The following is an 11,320-nucleotide window of genomic DNA, read 5'->3' as shown; positions in this document are numbered from 1 at the left end:
ACCTACCCTCGGGTTGTTTTATAATTAGACAACGGTCGGGTCAGTAGGTGATGACCGTTCTCACTAATAACACGCTTTAATAGCTTCACCTAAATAAATCACACATAACGGTTACTAATATTTCTCAGTCAAATGAATCTTAATTCGACAGAGCGTCAATAGGTTCGCGAAAGCGGGGCTTGTTCTGCGAAATGATATTTGTTGAGTGAAATGAGATACCAATTGATACATAATGATGTTTATTTTCCATATTAAAATACAAGTCGTAGAATAAAAGTGATGAATATGTTTCTTTTTATTTATGAACGTAACTTATAATAAGAATGTATTAACTACTGAAGCTACACAAGTAGATTTTCTCGAACACATGTATAAGAGAAATAAGTATAGGTATCTATATACACCAGCAACTAAAGCTTGCAGCCGAGTAACTCTTCCTGTGAAACTTCAGCCTACCTCGACTCTCATATAATAATATACTGTACATTACAATACAATACCATACCCACAATACAAAAATATGAAACTAAACTATGTACATCTCGGTAATTGTACTTCATTTCGAAAAATAAAGGTAAACGTTCCCATGTTTGCCATCTTAGGTTTAACAATGGACAAAATGTACCAACTGTTGGCACAGTCAATTCTAGAAGTAGATATTTATCTATTTTAAACATAATTGAATGACTATAAAGAGTACAACGGGTGAACAGACCTCAAGGCATTCTCCTTCAGTCAACCATTGGGTTAAAGTGACTTGCTAGTTTTGAGCACTGGGACATTTAGGTACCTTAAAACAAAAATATTATGCTTACTATCGCTTAAATAGACCTACATAATTTGCTGACCATTCAAATTTCCTTAAGTTAACAATTTGGAGAGGAAACAAATAAAAAATAAATGTATTTTCTTTCTTTCTTTCTTTTCTTTCAAACACTTTCTGTAGCATATTAATTATGATTGAATGTATATCATGCAACATCGTTTAAGTACTTAGTTTGAAAAAAGTAGCACATTAAATTTCCTTAAAAATTGTGACAGATAAATGTTTACTAAACTTCTAAAACGCGTTTTTTGTTAAGTTACAGAGTTATTCTTTTTCATATTTTATAGGATGTTAAGTTTTGCGTATTTACATTTAGGTACTTCATCAACATTCGATCTCAAGTATTTTTTAATATTCGATCAATTCATGTTTCAATAAATTACCAATGCCCAAGCAAAACTAGACACACAAACAATATAAATATAACCCCCAAGTAACACATTACATTAGTGGCAGTCTTAAAATAGTGACGTACCTATAAGACGGTCCCGAAGAATCATTGTTTAATGTTAAGTAATATTAATTTGTCAAATTTTAATTAAAAAAAACCGTGGAATAACGAGTATCAGATGGTCAGAATTCTAACCTCACAAAACCTGCTTACTGCCACGATGCCTTTTTCTTAGGTAGGTTAATGGTTTTTGAAAAAATTGTTTCGAGTATTATTAACATTTCGTCGAATGATACATTGGAGAAAAAATACTTCAGGACGTCGATAGATTATAAAAAAATTCGTAGCTTTTTTTGGTTTCACAAGATATGAAAATGTAAGGGGATACATGATATTTTGTCACCGACGAGGTTGACGCAAAGTAACCCACTGATTAACGGTATCGGCCTGTCAGTTGTTCGGAACTGTCAAAATTTTGTTTTAACTGGCAGGCCGATACTGTCCGGCGGACTGTTAATCAGTGGGCCCCTTTACAAAAAATATGTCACAAGCAAGTGCTAAAAATATATCTCGAGGGAAATCCCTCTGCTTACTGCTACTTAAAGGCACATATTTGTCCATAAATATTTTACAGACCCAAATCTATGAATATTTCACATACATATTTTAATATCTAAAATAATAGGTTGATGTAAGCAAAACAAAAAGATTGCACTTTATAAATCGGGCCACACGGTTTATTATTTCCATAAACATACGTATGGATTTCTACATACATATGGAATAGACTATAATCTGCGGCACTTAATTCTTCCTAAGCACACAAAATTATGTAAGTTACCAATTGAAAATTTTATTATCCTTTAATTGCGCAGTATCCATGTGTTAACATTGAATGAGGTTTCACTACTGCATGGATCGCTACCAAGACCAAGCAACGGATTTTCATTGCCAAGTCCTTACAGACTATAACTCTTTAAGAATAAGAACTTAGTTAATATTCTTTAAGAAAGATTATGATGCAGTCTCGTCAATACCAGTCGGCGCTCCGTTGGGGTATAACGGAAGCCATACAACCAAACACGTAGAAATAATATTTTTAGTGAATTCCATCATATAGGCTATATGATGGAATTCACTAAAATAAAAATATATATCCAGGCCTACCTCTATTAACTATTTTACGCCGGATCTTAAAGAAAGAAGTATTAACGTCGCAATTTACAAATTGTCTAACTTGGGATAGGTATAAGTATTATTAATGGTGTAACTGTCGGTCAATAGAACAGACGCACAAGCCACAAACTTAGTATGTATATCTGAAGATATCCTAATTTTTGTGCTCCTCACTTTCTAAATAAACGGTGCCCACGTAGGTATTTGAGCGCAAACAACATCAACCTCTTGACTTTATCAATAAATTCGCGTATAAATATCTAATAGATAGCGCTGTTTGGTTCCTTAATATCTTCTTTCACATGCATAATGTGTTTAACTTAGTGCGTCCGATTACTTAATTTACATATATTTTTTAAATATATCGACTGTTAGAACATTATATCGAAACACTAAAGGCGCATAATATTTTATACAAACCAAATATATATATTTATACGCATGGTATGAATAAAGCTAGGCAACGAAATGACTAGCTCTTAAATTGTGGCCAGCAATAATATATTAAGACAAAGTTGTATCAATAAAATCTAAATTAATTAGAGAACCAAATGTTTAGGCGTTAATATAATTTAGAGTATGACACGTTTAACTGGCAAGAAAAATACGATTATATAGAGAGACCAGTGCTTTAGTGATAGGTTCGAAGTTAGAACGAGATTGTGCGTCCGGTTTTAGTTCAGGAACCCATGAGTGTTCTCGAAACTAATTAGCGGAGGTGGAAGGTGAATGGAGGCTAATCTAAAACCGGCGCCGGATTGTGTTTTTTGATCGTCGTCCTGAGCGGGCGTCGCAACAGTTTCGGGTAATTAAGTGGTCGGTTATAAGAGTAATTACCATGTGGAAATTACATTATAAATGGTATGGGGTCATTACACCTTGGACGACAAAAAACTCTCGCAAAAACTCTCGGCGGTCGGTTGTCAAAACACGTCACGGGATTATGGATGGCTCGCCGCAGGCGCGCGCCTGGGCGCTGTCAACGCGCGCTTATCGCCACAACACAAGCTCACGATATGCAACTGCGATTTCGTATTCGAAACACGTGACAGAAACTTCATATGGCATTCTGCACATTCTGCAAACTTTTACCCAAATCGCTTTATAACAGGCGTGTGTACTTATTTAATTCTGACAAGCGTGGACCTCGTTTCGTGTACCGTTTACAAGATTTCGAATATTCAACGATATTGCGATCGGATATTTGTGACCCCGCTTCTTATTTTACCGTAATCTTTATTTATGGTAGGTGATCACTGTAACCTGTGGACTGTGCAGTGTGCATGGATCTCACTGTACTAGTAATCTGCAGAACGCCTATAAATATATCAAAATTAGTTCACTCGCGTACCGTGACTAGCATGTTTTTATGGCGACACTTGCTAATGTAATTGTGGAGGGCCGAGGTGGCAGTGTATAGTAGTACGTATATAGTAGCATCTTGTCCAACCAATTCAACTAACAAGCACTACCATGTATTGTTGAAACAAGTGAGAATATAGTAAAAACCCTCTCTTCCCTCTCTTTTTTTTAAATTTAAAGTCCGTTAAAACATAATCGACCGAATAACATTGAATAAATACTCGTTCATTTGGTCCTTGCAATTTAAGAAGAGAAGAATATGATGCCTAACTCAACCCGAATCCTCGTAGGACTAGGGACGTACACGTACAGTATTGTACACACGGATGATGTAATGATTACACCACGCTAGCAAAAAAAAATCAAATGCACGTAGTATATGACGGATATACTACGTGCATTTAACGGGTAAAAAAAATCATACAAATAAAATGTGATTTGCTTTTTGTTCAGTTACATACTGTAGTGTATATGTCCTTAATTAAGAAACATAATTTAGCCTATATGTTCAAACAGTAAGAAACGATTAAATAGTGTTTAGTTTTTTTTAAGATTAAAAAAATGCATATATGTATATGTTAGTCTGTAAGGTAATTTTGTAATATGGGTCTTGTTGCCTGATTTAAAATGTTAAATAATAAATAAAAATGTTTTAATGCATTTAGTTTTTATATAAGTTGATGGCTTCGCAATTTAAAGTTTTACTATTAATGCACACACCAGCTCGGAAAGGCTTACTTTGCACTTCAAAAACAGATAGCAAAATTGCATTTTATTCACATGTGAGGCAAAGTAATGAAATGCAAATTTTGAGTTGTTTTCTTATGTTTGCTGGTACAATTGACTTTTAAATGATGATTTTGGATGATAAATATTTAATAACATTCATTTGGATTTGATTTGGTTTGATATTTTATATTTAATATTTGCTTCGGGTTGGTGTGGTGAAAAAATGTGTGTTTCACTCGGGGGCAAACTTTGTTTAAACTCGCTACGCTCGTGGTTCAATTTTGGAATCTTTCGCTTGCTCGGGTATCAATATTAGCACGAGCGGTTAAACAACAACATTACCCTCTTGTAAAACAAATAACTATTGTTTTGGTGTGGTGAAAAATATTATTATATATGTGTTTCATACCTGCTTAAAGCAGCAGAATAAGTATGTACCGCATTTTTTTGCGTTTAAGTATTATTATATTCTATTGCTGTTTTTTACTTGTCTCAAAAAAGTTATAAATTAAACATGTAGTATAAATACCATCAAAGTGCTACTGTCTTGATTGTATTACATATACCTGTTCTATCCATCATTCAGACTCCATCATTGTATGTTAATGTGACGTACTTGGTCCGTGACGATTGATTACAAGAACGCGATGACGTCATTATGATTAATTTATATCAGTATCCATTAAACAAGTCAGATCAGGTCATGTTCTACCTTTTTTCAATTGTTAACTATGTACAGTCAACAACAGAGCTATGAATACAGGCAAAGTGCCAAAAATATGTATACACGACACGACGACGATGTAATGTACAGGCAATAAAGTACTGTATACATATTTTTGACACTTTGCCTGTATTCATAGTTCTGTTATTGACTGTACAATAATTTAACGAGTAGGTACGCTTCATAACCCTACAGCACACTTGGATCTAATTATCTCAGAACTCTTGCAAAGTTAATTTGCGCTGTAAACTGTAATCTTTGGGAAGTGATCTGCGCGGAATTCACAACAACCGCCCGTTCTCACGTGGACTCCGAGCCGTTAGATAACTAGATAAACAATATTATAAGTCACTGACATTTAAGTTTCCTATTGTTACGCATTATATTAAGCATTCCCATATGTTTTTCGAAACAAATCATACGCTCGTGTCGCTATTGACTCAAATGACGTTATTGTAATGTTCACATTATTAACTGAACGCGCCGTGTGCCCGCGTTATAATCGTGGCTAATGACACGAGCCCATCATGCCGCTTGCGGCGGGTTATTTTGGCACTCCGAACACATTACGTGCACGATTACACACAGTAAACACATTAACCTCAGGTTACACCAAAATTGTCTGTCGGATACTTAGTGAAATACATTTTTACACGCGAAAAAGATTAAAGACCCTCTATATTAATAGAAAATTTGCAATACCAGAGTTTAGTAAATAATGATGACTGACAAGCCACATACCTACAACGTAGCGAGAATTGTGAATGTGAATGATCTTGTAGGATATAACCAAACATAGACGCATTGTCTGTAATTTTCTGTGCAAAACAGTCTGCCGATTTTTGCGGGGGAGGAGCACGAAACGTAAAAATAGCCCTGTCAGATAAACGTCAGTCCATATAATTGGCCATTGGCTTCCTATTTTAGACAAAGAACGCCTGTTAATGGCTACTCCGTTTGGTTAATACCCTCCTAAATCACAAGTTTGTGATGATCACACGAATTGCCTTAGCGGCTGCTTAGCGGGACTTGAGATCGGGACCTGCTTCGTAGGCAGGGTTACTAGCGACTAGACTAGAAGGCTTTTATTTACCGCATTATTAAGTGAATAAATTCTTCAATTTCATGTTTTTTGGTACAATTTAGTTTTATCGGAAACCGGGAAGTGGGACAAATTTAAATTGCAAGATTTGATTACAGACATACCGACAACAGACAACGGGACAAGTTAAACTAAATAAGAGCTTGTGAAATTGGATTTAGGTATCTGACTGCAGTTCGAGTCACATTAAAAGCATAAAATAGTAAATTAAAAAAAAAATATTTAGAAAAGGCATGGAAGGCGCCAGTCCATAAGAGCAGCATGCCTAAAATGATTTTATTATGCTTTGATTGTACCTATTTTTGTGCATATATTATCTAGTGCAGCCAGGCAAGTCAGGTTTTTGGTTTAGGTTGGATAAGTGGATATAAAATAGAAAAATAGTAAAAAGACACACGAGTAACGTTGTGTTGTATGGAGGTTTTCCGCGTAGAAAATTTACTAGTCTCTGGCAATACATAAGTAATAGGATATGTAGGTCGATTAATAAGACCTGGCGAGAGATGTCCTGACTATGAAAATTCAAATACGCGCCAGATTTCGTCAATATATCTACATATAAAGATCTAACGGAATCTTATTAGACACTGGACGCTGATCTCTTTTTAGACGTCGAATGAGGTTGATTTCCAATATGTAGCTAAGTAAGGTAAGGGGAAGAGTTATTAAACTTAATATGCTAAAGCTACCTGACTTAGCAATATTGCCATCATTAATATAAAAGGCCTTAAAATAATGCGTTAGGCAGGTCATACAAAATAATGACTCGAAATCTAGCACCTAAGTGTTAATGCATATTGTACCTACCTACAGTTGTACAATATGTACTTACCTAACCGAATTATTTGTTTAGTAACTGTCCACTGCATGCCGGTCAGGCAAGACTAAACTGTTGAAATTACATACAGTTAAAATGTTGATTGCAGATTTGGTATACATACCTACATATACAATAGAAACAAATAGCAGTCGTACAACATGGAAAATATCCGGGGAGAAAAATAAAGTACTTCACGAAGAAATCGAACGTGAATTTCCTTGAACGTTCCTTCAGTCAAATAATTTAGAACGTGGGCCGCCTTCAAGCACCACTATAAGACTTCTGTACAATTATCATTAACACTTATAATAAATCATATTCAACAAGCATTCTTTTACGACTATTAGCAGGTATAATTATACCTTCCTGTACACAATTTGTATTTACAAAACACAGTTCATGTTGGCAAATATTAGGTTACATTTATAAATTAAAAAATAATCTTCAAAAGTATCGACAGTAACAAAGCTCGCATTCACTGTCTTATTATAAAAGCTAAGACTTTCCAATAATTGCTGAAAATCATTCAAAGCAGTAAAAATATCGAATGTTATATTAAATGTCTGTCAGTCGATACTTTCCTGGCACAGACTGACATCGTAGAGTATAAAGTCTATGACCTCTTGGATACCTATGTGCATTGATGTCTTTTCATGCGAAACGATGCAATATGTCAGTAGTGATGCCGCGAAAGAAGTTGAATACTTCAGTGTTGTCGGTCTCACTCTCTGTGGGAAGTGCGGAGTTCTCGCTCTGAAAAGTAAAATATTTTCATTAAAAAGTACAAACATTCTCGAAAGGGTAATGCAACTACAAATTTGGTTGACTGTATAAAGTCTAGGCTACGTATTGTCGATTTCCCTAGATACCTCAAAAGGGTCCGCTGTAGACGTATCATGTAATACACTTTCAACGACATTATGTACAATAACATTATTAAGCATGATACATAGTGTAAGTAAAGCATGATAGATTAGAAATTATAAGTCGGAATTTTGTATGGAAGAGCGAATTCCTCCTAATACAAGTTATTAACTTAAATGTAGGATTCGACACACCTGTATACCCTGTGCATGTTAAATGAATAAATAATTTTGAATTTTGTAAACAAAAAAAAATTATATATATAATAAAATATTTTGAGTTTTGCAAAATAACGTGTAAGTTTAAATGATGTTAGAATACAAGCGTCGATGCAGGTCTATTTTGTAAATAAAAATAAAGTAACTATAGTATGTATTGCGGAACTATTTTTAAAATAATAATTAGTTATATATAAAAAAAATATGGCTCGAATCAGTCTATACCTATTTACTTACAAACAACAATTTCCCGTAGGTATTTCTTTCGAATTAAGTTTCTCATAAGGTTAAAGGTTGAAATCTCGAAAGTCCAATTATTTACATTATATTACACACGCAAAATAGTTGTTTTAGTCACGCAAAAATATAATGGATATTCAGACCCGCAGACTTTCACGACGCATTACGAGTCTAGGAAATTAAATCATTACAATGCTACACGAGTACCTATCTAATGTTAAACATAGCTGCGCAGCGTCATTTATTAAATAAATAAACAAATAGTTGCTAGCGGTAAGTACCTACTCAAATAAAAATACGAATGTATTTGTATTACCTACTGAAATCAAAGAAGTTAAAGGATTTTTATCACAGGACGTTGTGTGAAATCTATTATTTATACGCTTTCCCAAAAAATACGTTGACAATCATTTTTGTTACAAACGGCATTCCTTCTTCTTTCCTCGCGTTATCCCGGCATTATGCCACGACTCATGGGAGCCTGGGGTCCGCTTGACAACTAATCCCATGAATTGATGTAGGCACTAGTTTTTAGGAATGCGACTGCCATCTGACCTACTGCCCAGAGGGGAAACTAGGTCTTATTGGGATTCACAGACAAAACATCCTCCAGACTGAGCATAGTCGCGCTACCCCCTCTGCCACGCATACGGTAATTTTACTCCATGTTCGAGTCGATTGTGTCTTTGTGTGACGTCCGTGTCTTTGAACGGACCAATCACGGCACGGGACTTCGCTAACCTCGTCTAATTTTTGGCATCATCGGTTGCATGAAATAATTGCTCTAAACTCGGTCTAGAGCAGCGGTCGGCAACCTTTTAGCAGCCAAGGACCACATAGTAGGTAACGATGTTGACGCGGGCCGCACTTTGTTAATATTTATGACTTTATCAGACATTGTCGTTTGTTAATATTACATACAAAATAGCCAGGGAGGCTCGCGGGCCGCAAGTGAGGGGTTCGCGGGCCGTGGGTTGCCGACCGCTGGTCTAGAGGATTCCTAGTCTATGTTGGGATTAGTCCGGTTTCCTCACGATGTTTTCCTTCACCGAAAAGCGACTGGTAAATATCATATGATATTTCGTGCATAAGTTCCGAAAAACTCATTGGTACGACCCGGCGGGGTTTGAACCCGCGACCTCCGGATTGAAAGCCGCACGCGCATACCGCTAGACCACCACCGCTTGAAGAGGTTTTGTGTTAGATGACTGTAGTTTTAATTTTTAATTACATTTTTATAAAAGATGTACCTAAGTAAGAAAATTAACAAAAAAAATGTCAACGTATTTGTAAGGGACCATGTATATTGTTAGTGTAATTTATGATCATAATGTATTGTTTCCAAAAAAATATTTTTGAACAAAGCTTACCACTTATTAGGTTAAATTGTGGTGTATTTAGTCAGTATCCTGGAAAGGTCACTAACGAGGTATCAAAGGAAAAATGCTTACGGTCAACTGAACGTAAATAATAGAAAATGTTTATCTGTGCGTATGTTTGAAACATGAGAAACCTAACAACAGGGAAGAATGTAGAAAAAAAAACTTGTCTACCAGCCCAAAGCGGGCTGTGTACGAGCTCGTATTACCTAAATTCTCCGCTGTCAGTGATAGATTTATTATTAATATAAGTTTAAACTTTACAGCACATAAAAGAAGTACAGTCAACTGTAAAAATATGGGTGCACAAATCATCTCAAAATTATGTCCCATAGCTCTTATGTCAGTGTATTAAGAACTATGGGACATATTTTTGAATAAGTTGGCTACACCTATATTTTTACAGTTGCCGTTACAACAGGCGGACTTACTGATTTGTTTTCGAAGGCGCTGTTTTTAATTGTCAAGCAGATTAGGCTCTGCGTTTACCTTACCTTTAGTATACCTATTCTGAATATTAACGTTAAAAAGATAGGTCATCGGCGCAAGTAGTAGACACACAAATGGCCTTCATTACCCGACCATTAATTCTTCAGAGAAAATGAACGCGCCAAGTGCAGTATAAACAACAGGGTAATTCAGCGTTGGTACTTGACATACGTACTTGCACGGAAGACACTAAAAGCCTCAGGTATTCAACGGGAGTCTAGTTTATTGCTAAAGCTAGGCATTATTCTGCACGTATGGTTTATGTATAACCACATCTGTTGCGTTAACGCAGTAGCATTATGAGAAATGTGTGAGTCTAGGCTAGGAATGTAATAGTTCTTTAATAACAGTGCAAAGTAGGTAGATGTATTTTAAATGTGAAATATGTACATACATTAATATTTGAAAAAGTAGTAGTAATTTGAAATAGAGAGTTACCGTCATGGCAAATTATGTAGCTACAGTACATTTACCTACTGCCATCTTTCGACAGAAGATTAAAACTGTTAGAACGCCATTTGACTTTGATCATTATTCTTTCACTCATATGTGTTAAGGTGGTTCGATTTTCATACAAAATTCAATCAAAGCTCATTAAGTAACTACACACTATTAGTACATAAATATTTCCGCATTTATCTTCCTTCGAATATTCGTTTGCGCGAAATTAACAGGAAAACAATGTTTCATACAGAAATCATGCAAAAATCATAGTTAAATTTTCATCAATTTTACGTATGTGTGTGTCACAAATGTCGTGTACAGATACATTTGCGACGTTGCCATACCATTTCCGACGTTGCCGGGCTGACCACGGCGCGAATTTGGAGTGCCGTCATGTTTAGTGCAATTTTGTTGACACTGACGTTTGACAGGTACTTAATTGACCTAAGCGAGAATAAGTACCCGAAGTTCGTCAGCTTAGCTAAGAACTATCATGGCGTGTTATGCAAACAGTCGCTTTTTTGCTTACAAACGGAAGATTCCCGGTTCGATCCCC

At 35.6% G+C, this 11,320-nt stretch overlaps 1 protein-coding gene across 2 annotated transcripts in view; it reads right to left on the bottom strand.

The window, feature by feature from the left end:
- Positions 1–222: 222 nt before the first annotated feature.
- Positions 223–11,320, bottom strand: part of LOC134675377 (autophagy-related protein 16-1) — a 233,838-nt gene continuing 222,740 nt past the window's right edge. For both annotated transcript variants that reach the window (XM_063533592.1, XM_063533603.1), the window contains one exon: positions 223–7,883. The gene's annotated coding sequence lies outside the window, so the exon portion shown is untranslated. The remainder of the gene's footprint in view (positions 7,884–11,320) is intronic.

This window comes from Cydia fagiglandana, chromosome 2 (assembly GCF_963556715.1).
Source record: "Cydia fagiglandana chromosome 2, ilCydFagi1.1, whole genome shotgun sequence".
In the NCBI taxonomy this organism is placed as follows: Eukaryota; Metazoa; Arthropoda; class Insecta; order Lepidoptera; family Tortricidae; genus Cydia; species Cydia fagiglandana.
Note: the sequence above shows the minus strand (reverse complement) of the source record. Positions and strands in the feature narration are given on the sequence as shown.